The following is a 13842-nucleotide window of genomic DNA, read 5'->3' on the forward strand; positions in this document are numbered from 1 at the left end:
ATGGCCAATGGCTTTTTTGTTGAGTGTGGTGGCCAGACTACGTTAATAATTTCGTCAGATGAGACAGGCATTCTTGGTTTCGGTTTCTCATTCCAACGAGCGGCTTTGCTCATTCACTTGCGCAAATCGACGTCACAACAAGAATTAGCGAGTGAACGCTAACAATAAAAATAAAAATGAGAAGACTACGTATTCCTGAGCACAGCTAAATGAAATGTGTGGTTTGGTCTAGATTAGAATGTACTAGAAGAGAAACTTGGGCGAGTTGACGGTGATTCATGTTTCGGAAATTGAACAGAAATTTAACGAAGGAAAAGAAGAACACGACAGCTTTTCATATTGATAGGGAAGGGGAAAGGTACGCCAGTACACTGCCTGTCACTCTCAGTAAAAAAAAAAAAAATTGAGATATTTGAAAGAAAGTGTTTCACAGTAGATTGTTGTTAAGTTTGACAGGAAGTTTTCTATTGGGTTTAAGGTATTTTATGTTTTTACGCACTGGCTTTGTCCACGTAATGACGCACTGATGTATTCCACGCTTGTTTCGACAAGTCACCAGGATGGCTCCTAATTTGCATGAACAATAGTTTAGTTGTTCACATGTTGGCTTGTGTTGGTCTGTGTATATAAATGTGACTTTCCTCAAAATAAACTTCAGTTGTGAGTCAGCACCAATGTCGTGTTTTTCTTTTCCTTCGTCCTTGTCTGTTCTGCGCTGTTAAATTTCCGAAACATGTACTAGAATGTTCTAGTACGCTCTAGTCTAGATAACAAGTTAATATGCATTGAACCCAGGCTATATTGGATGAAGGTAATGTGAATTTTATTCGTAGCCATCAATCGCGAAGCAAGCAAGGCTATCTTAATATAACAATTCATTACTGAATTGGCTTTTTCATCAACAAGTAAGTCAAATACATGTTAGTAGATATTCATACATGTTTTAGAAACACGTAGACAATTCAAACCTAAAACTAGTTTTCGGCTTCATTTCGCGCTCATTAATATGTGCTGTGGTTATGAACTAACTAATTTAACAAAGAACGATCCTCATTGCTAGCCCAGCCAACAAGAAAGGTGTAGATCACTTAGAAACTTGAAATTGCTAGATTATTTGCCGCCAATAGAATGCCCTCCGAGATTATATATATTATATATATATATATATATATATATATATATATATATATATATATATATATATATATATATATATATATATATATATATATATATATATATATATATATATATATATATATATATATATATTTATATATATATATATATATATATATATATATATATATATATATATATATATATATATATATATATATATATATATATATATATATATATATATATATATATATATATATATATATACTCAACATATACATACTCAACAATAGACCATATTCACACTGCCAATCAGGTGATAGAGAAATGTGGAGAATATAACCAACCCTTATATATAGCCTTCATTGATTACGAAAAAGCGTTTGATTCAGTCGAAACCTCGGCAGTCATGGAGGCATTACGGAATCAGGGTGTAGATGAGCCATATGTAAAAATACTGGAAGATATCTATAGCGGCTCCACAGCCACCGTAGTCCTCCATAAAGAAAGCAACCAAATCCCAATAAAGAAAGGCGTCAGACAGGGAGATACGATCTCTCCAATGCTATTCACAGCATGTTTACAGGATGTATTCAGAGACCTGGAGTGGGAAGAATTGGAGATAAAAGTTGATGGAGAATACCTTAGCAACTTGAGATTCGCTGATGATATTGCCTTGCTTAGTACCTCAGGAGACCAATTGCAATGCATGGTCACTGACCTGGAAAGGCAAAGCAGAAGGGTGGGTCTGAAAATTAATCTGCAGAAAACTAAAGTAATGTTTAACAGTCTCGGAAGAGAACAGCAGTTTACGATAGGTAGCGAGGCACTGGAAGTGGTAAGGGAATACATCTACTTAGGGCAGGCAGTGACCACGGATCCGGATCATGAGACTGAAATAACCAGAAGAATAAGAATGGGTTGGGGGGCGTTTGGCAGGCATTCTCCAATCATGAACAGCAGGTTGCCACTATCCCTCAAGAGAAAAGTGTATAATAGCTGTGTCTTACCAGTACTCACCGACGGGGCAGAAATCGGAGGCTTACGAAAAGGGTTCTGCTGAAATTGAGGACGACGCAACGAGCTATGGAAAGAAGAATGATGGGTGTAACTTTAAGGGATAAGAAAAGAGCAGAATGGGTGAGGGAACAAACGCGGGTAAATGACATCTTAGTTGAAATCAAGAAAAAGATATGGGCATGGGCCGGACATGTAATGAGGAGGGAAGATAACCGATGGTCATTAAGGGTTACGGACTGGATTCCAAGGGAAGGGAAGCGTAGCAGGGGGCGGCGGGAAGTTAGGTGGGCGGATGAGATTAAGAAGTTTGCAGGGACAACATGGCCACAATTAGTAGATGACCGGGGTAGTTGGAGAAGTATGGGAGAGGCCTTTGCCCTGCAGTGGGCGTAACCAGGCTGATGATGATGATGATATACGTGTGCGTGTGCGCGCGCGTGCGGGGGGGGGGGGGGTTATCCCAGAGCGGTGTCCGGTGCACCTCGGCGCAGAGAATGGTATGCAACGAGATATTGGGGCCAACTCTGACGGTATTTATTTGCAAATATACTATCAAACGTTAACAAGCTCACCTACAATTAAACAATATGCAGGCGAAATTAATGTAGCTGCAAAATTTATTGCCTTTTTGCGAAATTGTCCTGATGTCTGCGAAATATTCATTCAACTATACCTGCCCGACCAAACATGCAAGCAAAGCCTTGCAGATATGGATAGCTTATTCAATTAAACGACGAATAATTTCCCCAATGCTTTCCTGATTTCATTATGTTTGCGCCATACGGTTGTGACTATATATATATATATATATATATATTACCGCCCTTAATGTTCCCTTTCTAGAAGCCACACTGCAGGGTATTTGTTGTCACAAAGCGATCAAATTTTCGCTGAGTCGCAGGTACGCAAACCCCACTGATACAACGTACGCCACCAACATATCGGCTCTTTCAGTAATAGACGACGTGAAATGTTCTAACTTCGTCTTGGTCTCATTTGCGATCCGCTAAAGCCATGACAAACGAGCAAAAACGAAGTATTCAAATGGGAGTTCAAATCTCGGAGAGTTAAAGCTGCAAGGCTGCAAGTACTGGTTAGAAAATCCCGCGTCTTCATGTTTTTAGCGTAAACCAACTAAACATTTCACCCAGCCACCATTTCCTGCGACTTCCCTTATTAGAAAGGCTGGTAATGATCAAGTAAAAGACCATTAAATGTCGCATGCCTGGTCTCATCATTACACAGAGGGCCTTTCCCAGCTGTACCACGCTGGTTCGTCAAAGGGCCAGCCGTATCTGAACCAGGTACATCAGATGTGAAAGAGAGATGCATTTACGTTACACACACACAAAAAAAATCAGTGCCATTCCACTCTGTGGAGATGGATGACCAGCGAAGCTGCGTATGTGGGCCCCTTAATGGCGAACTGCCCAATTCCACGTGCGCGTCAAACGCTGTGTGCACATAAATGGAAGGCGAGGCGCGACTAGTCGCTCCTCCACGATGTTGAGCCTTGGAAGATGGGGCACCGGGGTGGATACATACGCATGCAACGTTGCAAAACGCGGCCCGACACACTTTACTAACGAATCCCGGCACGTATATAGAAGGGACACGCACCTCACCGCACTCCGAGGGCACACACTGCTTCACCGTAGCCAAGGTGTTCGTGCGGTGGTCGACGTCCCACACTGCATTAATCGTTGTTAGGTCACTCGAAAGCCACAAGCGGTCACACAGAACACAGGCCACACTAGGTTGGTTCCCCACAAACTTCCTCTGATATCTGGCCGTTGCTCCGGTGAAACGTGATACGCAAGCGCTTGGAACTCCGACAAAGAGAGGGCGGTGCGACCGTAGGCATGGCCGACGGGGGGTCAAAGTGTAGTATCTGTTCGTATCAGCTTAATATCTGACACGGGTTATATTTGGACACAACATATTAAACGTATGCTTGCAAGTTGGCGGAGGCTTAAAGTGTGGTTCATCTCCGCCGCGGATTGGCCCAGTGTGGCACTATCTTCGGTATCGACCCACGTATGGAGAGAAATTCTAGATCTACACGGCTCGATAGACGCACACAATCTTTTCTAGAACCTAGCCATATGCACCTTCACTGTAAGACCCTAAGACCTCCCCTCGGAAAATTAACTTTAAAGAACTGATACTTCTTCGGGCTCATAAAAATAAGTATCGGTTTTGGCTTTATTTTCACATTCGTTCGACGTTGCATATCCGACACGGGCATATATGATGACGTGATGACGTTTGCGTGGTTCAGTTTCAAATTCGTAGTAGGTTACAAAGGACGGCAACGTGGAAAAGCAAATTTCCTTCGCAGATGGATAAAATAAGGGCGTTTCCGTTTCGTTCTACAGAGGCCACGTGATATCCTTGATTGCTACAGAAGTGCCGTATTTACGGAAATGTAGGTCAACTTTTATTTTTCGAAAGTGTCACCTAAAATGAAAACGACCTACAATCATGAGCAATGAATCTCGACCTATTTTCGTGAACAAAGTTAGCAAACGAACCCGAGCTAACGGAGATCCTCAGTCGCACCCACATCAAGGAGCACGGAGACGCAGCGCGCTGGCTGCCCGCTGCTGTGTGACGTAAGCAGAACGTCACCTCGAGGGGCGCGGCATTACGCTCGCTGCAGCCTCCCAGTTTCCATTTCGCGCACTCTGGTAGCCGAAATTCGCCGTGCCACAGTGCCACGGCTAATCGCGCTTTTCCAGATCCAAAAGTGGATATGGCTTATGTATTTATATTTATTTACCTCATAGGTTCCACAGTTCGGGACAATGCGTGAGGGGGGCTACAGAAAATAAAAACAAATAAATGGTACATGGTTTGTACTGAGAATGCTTCAATTTTCCGATTGCGCTGAGCTCTTTACAACTAAATGTTTATAAGTTAATTAATAGATCTTGTTAAATAGCGACTAATTACCCCCTTTCACCCGTCACCAAGTGGTCGACACGGCACCACTGACGGCATGTCTCTGAAGGAACCGTTTCTTTATTTCAATTCGGCTATATTTAAATATTACTTAGTGTCTTCGTAGAAACACCCGGTATAGCTACATGCAACTTGTGGTTTCAACAACAGTGCGTGTGTGTGTGCATGTGTGCGTGCGCACGTGTGTGTGTTCCTATTTTGTCTGCTCTCGGTGCACTGTGCTGCACCACTTCATGTGTAAGATGACATGCTTTCGTGCAAACGCCGTAATCGTGCAATTCACGTGAGAAGAGGCGTTCCAATAAATATTTGATTCCACAATGATGGCACCTACATCATTGCTTTTTGTTCCCCTGATCTGTCAGTATTAAACTAGCAAATAATTAATCACATTGAACGAACGGGACGAATATAGGAAACCGAATGACTCGAGTTTTGTGTTATTGACATGAAGAAAACAGGCGATGAAGCCAGAGAAATAAGAAAAATTCATTGATATGTATTTATTTATTTACAATACCCTTAAAGGGACATTAAATATGGAGTGAATCCATAGTTTGCATTCCATACTCCATACTCTGCATTCAGTGTACGCTGATAAAGTATTCTTCAAGAACGGTAATGGGTTGTTTATTAGACGAGAAAATGATCGTGAAAGTTTCTTTTTTTAATTTCGCATCGAAACGCCAGGGCCAGTGTGACGTCACGCACTTCAAAGCGTTTTCTTTTTTGGCATTAGCATTCTGTTAACCGCAGGTTAACAAGAGATGAGACAGTCACAGTTAGGTATTTGCGAAACTTGATGCGACTGTTATTAGGCGGTCTTAAACGTAGTACAATTTACGCTCTGAGACTCATATGCGTGGCACTACATCTGTTCTACTGCTAAGCTCGGCTCAATGCGAAGACATTTCCAGACACCCCATGGAAATTGGTCAGATTTTTATTCTCTGTCCTGTGTGTCCCTCCTCCAAGGATTGGATCCTCTCCTTAAGTATTATTTCACACTACAGTGCACAGTAACGTCCAATCAACTGATGTACTAGTTCTCGGTTCCCAGAATTCGTCCTTTTATTTTCCGGAATTTGGCAGTACTACGTACGGTACAAATTGCTCGGGTGCAAGGAAGCGACACTTTAGCAGATTTCTTCTGTTGTATAACAAAATCTACAAAGTGTTGATTGCCGCCTGCGCGGCAATCAGACAAATCAGACATTTCAAGAATTACATCTTACAAATGGAACATGGCCTCCACAAAAGAATTTTGGATTGTACTTATCAAGGTACTAAAATAACATTAATAGTCTAAGTGAAGGTCCTGGCACTTATACATCCTGTCCTCACCTGTTTAAAGCAAAGGCCTGCATTGTTTTGACCAGTGCTGAATGATCGAAGAATATGGTATAGAGAGCGCCAATACCCTGTCCAACAAAAATTCAGAGGTGATTTAGCCGCAAATGCGAGATAAATGCTTTACGTCGCACCCAGTGGCGTAGCAAGAAGGGGGGGGGGGGGGGGCATGGGCCCCGGGTGCGAGGGGCCAGTGGGGAGGGGGGGAGAGGGAGGGTGTCATATACGTCTGAAGGCACCCCTCTTTCCGCCGGCTACACCCCGGGGGAGGGGGGGGGGTGACAGAAGACCTACGGGCCCTGGGTGCCAGACGACCTAGCTACGCCACTGGTCGCACCCTTTGAGGTCCCGGATCCATGATTTAAAGCGCATTCGGCACATTGCAAAGTGTTGCTCAAGAGCTCACTCGACACACGCCCTGCCTCTTCAAGGGACGAAGTGCCACTGAAGGTGCTCCAGAGCACCGCAGACCACCGTCAGTGCAAGTTGCACTATATGTATATATATACACACACATACCGAGTGTTTTATTTTAACGTTAACAGGATTTTTGAAAAAATCGCCTGTGATATTTAGCACAAATCAACTTATTGAGCTGGAATACTCAAAGGGGTGTATTACACGCAGTGAAAAATCAATGCGCGATTGATTACTTAGCAAAGTTTCACTAATTGCTCTTTAATCTAATTGCATTAGGGCGCATATTGCAGCACACGAATTGAAGCCAGCGATTTCATAAGGTACACTCACTTGGAACATATTTTGAAACTAGCACCAGTTTTGACTTAAGCATAGTCAAACTTGCTATAAAAATGCATTGTTGTTCCCGTTGCTCTTTTTGAAGCTCGAAGTTATTGAAAGGCCAATGCATTTTGTCGCAATCTTTGGGAACGTATATCTCTATCTCGAAGCTGCTGGCTTCCTCAGAAAACATCCCAAGTGGATATGACTTTAAATGTCACCGGCTACAATTCGTAAATTCGAATACGTGGCGTAGAGTGATTAGCTTAAATGTTAACAAGCAAAAATTTGTTAATTGGTTATTTGTTAATTGGTTAGACATTCGCTTTCCTTTCTTGCGCAGTGAAAAATTTGTGACTCTCAGAGTAACCTAGCTCAAGAAGTAGAATTATATTTATATAGGATGGTTATTTTATCGTTAACAATATTCTTTAAAAAATCACCCGTGACATTTCGCACATTTCTTTTACTCATCCGTGACATGCACGAGAATTCTACTTCTTCAGTTATATATATATATATATATATATATATATATATATATATATATATATATATATATATATATATATCTTCTAAGCTCTCCCATACCTTCTACCACACCACCGAATTGCCACACTTCACACACATACGCTTTTTTCCCCCTTTGAAACTCCTAATTCTAACGCATTAAAAGGCACCAGCAGCTATCGAATGCGCTCATGGGTCATGGAACCAATGATTACGTACTCCGTTTGCGTCTTGGTGGTACAAATAAAAACTAAACCATTTTTACTGGCAATATGCTAATGTTGCCCTTCGCAGGCACGTACTACGAGTATCAATAGCAATGCGTTTTTTTCACGCTCCTCCCGAGTGGTTTCTTTCTATCTTTTTTTTTTATTTTCACTGCTTACTATAATTACGCTGGTCCGGAACGCGGACCTGGCATGATCAGAACCACCTTTCCCAAGAAGAGTAATCGCGATTTTGGAGTCGCGGAGTTTAACGTCGCCCTACAGCCCATCAGCTGTATTGGTGGTGACGCAGCAGCGTTACTGCGTTAGTACCGTCGAAGTATCGTCGAAGCTCACGCATTTGTACGTCTGCAGTGAGGTATAACAACTTCACTTCCATCCACTGCTAGAAGTTTCGGCAAAGTTTGAGAGGGATGGGTTTCAGGGGCACTACATTCTTGTGCGCGCTGTGGGCAGACAAAGCACAGTGTCACGAGCGCTGTCTCACTGAGCCGTGGGCACAGAAACGTAGTGCGCGCGCCACTCGCTCTACGCTCGCTCTTCGCTTCCTTCACCCGTTATTTGCTGTATTGTTTCAATGTGAAACCAAGGCTCAAGGCATTGACCCAACCAGAAGGAATCTTGTTACTGCGCCAACGAAGACAAGACAAACAAGGTTAGTGGAGGCTTTTTTATTTCGAAAAGCATATTTGAGCTTGTCATCCTAGAGCGAGCAGATTGACCGTGAGCAGACCGTGAGGCTACTCCACGCTTAGCATTTAGAAGTCCAGGTGACACTCAGTGTCCTTCAACACTGACAAAACATCTTTGTTCACAGCGATGCTTTGTACGCAGAAGTCGTTCGCGCGCAAATGTCACGTGCTATCCAGGTGGCGTCGTCGTTTCTACGCTCACCATGAAAAGCGCTTGCCCTGTTCACGGTGGCCCTGTTGACTGTAGCTGAAATTCGAAAGCGCGCATTCTCATGTAAGAAGCTGCGCTAGGGCGTGATTGAGCACCGTTTTTATTACTAAGCGAATGTTTTTTGGAGCACGGGCCACTGAACACTGTGACGGGTGATAGAGAACGGGTGACGCCGTGAAGCTCCATCTCTCCATAGCGTGAATGGCCTTCTCCGTTCAGTTGTGAAATGCACCTAACAGATGGCGACAGCTGCACACGTATTACAGGCAGTTCGTCCGTGCTTGAAATCTTGGTTGCCTTGACCGCTATTTGAGCGTTAATGTGAACTAGCGATAAAATTTACGTGCTAAATCTATCGCCTATACACGTCGGGCGGCCGTGGTTTCCCTGATGCTAGAGATTGTGCGGAAATTTCAGCAAAAGTTACTCGCCACCTATACCGTCGTGCGTAGTATGAAGTCGTACTCATGTGATTTGTGTCTTTCCAATCGCAACGTGTTGCTACTTTTCGCGACCACTGGAACACAAACGAAAATCGATTCGACCTTTTTCATTTATGACGCAAAGCGAATGGCCAACGCTTCATCAGTTTTCAATATTTTCAGCGCTCTTTTCATTTCCCACTAACTACGGGTGTTATCGTAGAGAAAGAATTTTTTTTTTTCTCTATGGTGTTATCATGAACACACGCAGCGAAAGATGAGACCGATAAGCGATGAATTCGCGCGCGACTTGCGAGGTCTGCCTCCCGATTTGTGACAATAGCCAGATCGCCAAATCTAATTTGTCTCTGCACTCACCCACCCTCGACGGCAGTGCAAGCTTGCGCTAGTGCGGAAAGACTGAGCGCCGAATCGCTGATGACGCAGCATTGTGACAAAGATATGAGGTACGGATGTATGCCTGCAGCTTACAAAACCGCCAGACGAGATCGCATGCACTAGCTGAGTGATTGACTATGTGCGTGCCGTCCGTTTAGAGAGCTCTGCAATTTGAACAAATGACCGCCGCTCCCTGACGGCCGCTCGGTGGCTTGGCGGGAACGATAAAGTAGTCCGGCCGGTTCGGTTCCGGCAGTGAGGCTGGGACGGTAGGGGAGGGAGGAGCACGTTGAGGCGGCCATCTTGAAGCCGACGCGGAGAACCATGAAGGAAAAAATGTAGGCGGGAGCATTACGTCACGCCGTCAGCCTTGGCAAGCGAACGCTCCATGAAGCCGCAGCAGTGGCCCAACACGTGACCTCTTGCGTCGCGATCACGGCGCAAGAATCGAGATTCGCTGAGGCGTTTGGTTCCCAGTAGCTACGCCAACAGTTTTTATTCGGTGCGCCCTTATTCGGCTGCCCTGCCGTGGCTCTGCCTGCAGGGCGGGAACACTAAAATCATGACCCTCGCAATTTGGCGTGCGCTCACGTGTTGGGCCACCAGGTTTGGCTTCAAATGCGTTGCTGTATGCTCCCTCCTCTCTTTTCCCTTCCTCCATGCGGAAAACTACCGTGCTGATTCCGTTGCGCCGCAACGTTGGCTGCGTCGTGCCAGCGCGGCGCGCTTCACTAGCCTGGATATTTCGCCTCTGCGAAGATAAGAAAAACGAAAGTCATGATATGAGTCATCATTCGTAAATATATTTTCATGCGGAGCATCCTTCTCCAAGCGCAGTTACTTTTTTTTTTCGGGGGGAGGGGCAATTGTTTTGGTGGGCCGATCACATTGATGTGCAGTCTAAGATTATGTGCCACCGGGGCGACGGGGATGTGCACTGGGCGTGTGCCACCAAGTTTTAGTTAACGTTCAATCTTATATATCGCCATTACAAACGCTGTCTTACTTATCATAAGAACTAGAGCATATAATATCTACACAACAGCCTATATTATTAATGCTAAAGCATTATACGACCCATGAGTCAGAAAATCCGGCGTGACCATAATGAATGGTTGGAAAAATATGGCCGACGGCGCAAGGAGTAAAAACGCGTCAAAAAATGCTCGGATTGACGTCAAATTCCTCAGGGAGGCTCCTGTAAACAAAGAAAATCAATGGCTCCAAAAAAAAAAAAATCGTACGTTTGGGCGTGAATCGAACCCGCGTATCCGGACTTGGAGACGCGTACGCTTCCCCGACGCCGCGGCGACTTTTTTTTTTCATTTACATGGCAGCAGACTGTTCAATAAAATAAGAAAAACAAATCGCTACAGAGATTTAGGCGGCTGAAAGCGCATTCAAAAGTCAGGCAGACACGTGCAAGCGTCCAATAAAGGCATCCAGCAGCCCGGCGCTGTTTCTTGTGCAGCGTACACACTACGAAAGTAAGCAACAGAGTCCTGAAAAAAACAACCGAGTGCTTCGCGGTGGTTCAGCGTGCCTGTCACGCATTCTACTGCGCCAAAGGCTATGTAGGCCAAGTACCATGAACATGACACATGGTGGGTCACAGGGATCTTTAAAAGGTACGTAGGAAACGAATTGTGTATGCTGTGACATGTAAATCTGTATTAAGTGTTCTTTGGAGAATGTCCCAGAAGAACACGGCTTTCCTACAATCTACAAAACAGTGATCGATCGTTTCAGCGTGTGGAAAGAAGCGGCAGTTTGTCGACCACGGCACGAAACAGCCACGTTTTTTTAACCAGGTTTTGACAGGGAGGGTTGCCGAATGTAAATTAAAGAAAAAAAGTTTCGATCCCAGGAGGAATTATCATTCGACGGACACGCTTAAGCACATCTAGGTAATGGCATTCCAAGTACGGCGCGCGATAATGGGGAGCAGAAAACAATGTGTCTATGAGTGCAGCAGAAATTTCTTTGCGGGAGGCAGTGAAAATATAATCCGTACTAAAGCGAGCCTCAAGAAAGTGAAATTCTTCGACAACCTCCTTCAAGAAGCCCCAAGGAGCTCGTGGTGCATCTCTGACAGATGACGGCACAACTATTTCTGGAATGTAATTGATTAATCGAAGTTGTAGCATCCCTCTTAGAAATGGATTGTTTACATCATGAAAGAAGAATAACCGGTAGACAAGTTGCGTAACAAAAAGGGGAACTAGGTCAAGAGTAAAAAGATCAGATTCTCAAGAGTGAAAAGAAAGGTTATCACGTCGCATGGTCTCAAACGTGAGCACCATACATAGGTAGCAAACGCACGATGTAAAGCTTGCAACTTAAGTCGCGAGCAGTGTAATACCTGCAAGACATACATAAGTCGACCTGCTAGGAACACATTGGAAGAGAGAGGTACACCCATGTCTTGCTTCCACTGAATACCTGCGAAGTGGGTTGGCATCGTACACCATAGACCTAACCAAAACCCTGAACTCTTCTAAAAGTTAACTGCTTCGCCAGAAGCTGGGCAAACCTGTTACGTTACGGCAAGGGCATTATGTACACTTTTCTTGGCAGCACAAAAGAAGGCTATGTCATCTGCATCGGCAAGTATGCGGATTTCATTGGATAACAATTTGAACCCGTGAAAAGCATGATCCTTCAGCATTTGTGCACAAAGCGGTTCTAAGCACAAAGCCAATTATAGAGGGGACAAGGGACAGCCTTGCCTTACCGATGCCCCCAGGAAGATAAAATAGGATACACAACCATTAAATATTAGCCTTGTTGTGCCGTTAGCATAACAGATAGTGATGCCTTTAAAAAGAAGAGACCCAATGTTTATGTGCTCTAACACACGAAACAAGAAGTAGTGATTAACTTTATCAAATACTTTTGCCAGATCAACCTGAACTATTGCGACCTGACCTGCACTTTCTTCTACACACTCTAGCACAGACCGCCCAACGTGGATGTTTGTCTGTATTGATCTTCCTCTAATTCCACATGTTTGATGGTCTCCCACCACTGATCGAATTACGTCTTGAAGGGGACTAGCTAATATCTTCGCAACTATATTATAATCCACGTTGCAAAGTGATATGGGGAGATAGCCATCGACTTCCTGGAATTTAGTTGCATCACTTCTTTTTGGGAAAAGTACTGTGTGCCCTTCATAGAGCGTGGCGGGTAGGCAGGTATTCAATCCGGTAACCTTCATACATTTTCAGCAGAAAGGGAACCAATATAGAGCTAAACCACTGACAAATTTCCGCGCTCAAGCCATCTGGCCCAGGAGTTCTGCCTTTAGTTAGCGAAGCAGTAGTTGCTTCAACTTCTGTGATAGATATGTCTCTATCAACATCATCACATTCTTCTTGACTGAGCTGTGGCAGCAGCGGCACAGTTTTCCGTCACAGCTTCACTATTAATAACTTTATGACACTGAAAAATATTTTCATAATGATCCGTGAGCGCTTTCATTATTCTAGCTTGGTCATTAACAATCGCTCCGGCATCCTCTGTCTCGAGCACTTGCTTCTACAGAGTATGTTGACGCTCAACAGCAAGCGAAAGAGTACAAGGCTGTTGCTCCAAATACCGACGTGTAAGCGCTCGGACTAGTGCACCTCTGTATCTCTTAGTGTCCGTTGTCTGCAATTGTACCTTAATGTTGTAAATGTCTTCAATGTACTTGCCAAGATGCAGGCATTCAAGTTCGTATAGCTCGTATAGCAACTTACACAGCTCTTTATATTCTCATTTTTTTCTCAAAAGACTATATGAAAGCTTCTTCAATGGTTATCATTTTAACTTGCTTGAATATCCCCCACTGCGCAGAGAGATAGAGGACTGCGACTTGATACTTCAATAAGAATTTCCGGGACGCACTTTGGAAAAGGCTTATGTGACAGCAAGGTATTAATTTCCCATAAATCCCAGCTCATCCGCGAACTTTGAAATTGCCAGTTGCGAAAACAAACCGACACCAAACAATGATCACTGAAGAACACAGGGCGCACATTGTAGCCGTATAGTCTATAGGCAGGATGGGCAATGACACATAAATCCGATCGAGCCTTGCATGAGATGTACCTTGAAAGTCTGAGTAGCGAAATGGGACTCATTTGTGTTCCCCTACGTCAACAGGCTAGTAGTGACGCGTCATGGCACTCAAGACGTCA

At 44.1% G+C, this 13842-nt stretch overlaps 1 protein-coding gene and 1 pseudogene across 1 annotated transcript in view; both read left to right on the forward strand.

Annotated features, from left to right (window-relative positions):
• The first annotated feature begins 4004 nt into the window (after positions 1–4004).
• On the forward strand, positions 4005–4184 carry LOC135898952 (U2 spliceosomal RNA; annotated as a pseudogene).
• A 4273-nt stretch (positions 4185–8457) lies between these two features.
• Positions 8458–13842, forward strand: part of egg (SET domain bifurcated histone lysine methyltransferase eggless) — a 153236-nt gene continuing 147851 nt past the window's right edge. The window contains exon 1 of the mRNA XM_070535681.1: positions 8458–8589. The gene's annotated coding sequence lies outside the window, so the exon portion shown is untranslated. The remainder of the gene's footprint in view (positions 8590–13842) is intronic.

This window comes from Dermacentor albipictus, chromosome 3 (assembly GCF_038994185.2).
Source record: "Dermacentor albipictus isolate Rhodes 1998 colony chromosome 3, USDA_Dalb.pri_finalv2, whole genome shotgun sequence".
NCBI classification, from domain to species: Eukaryota; Metazoa; Arthropoda; class Arachnida; order Ixodida; family Ixodidae; genus Dermacentor; species Dermacentor albipictus.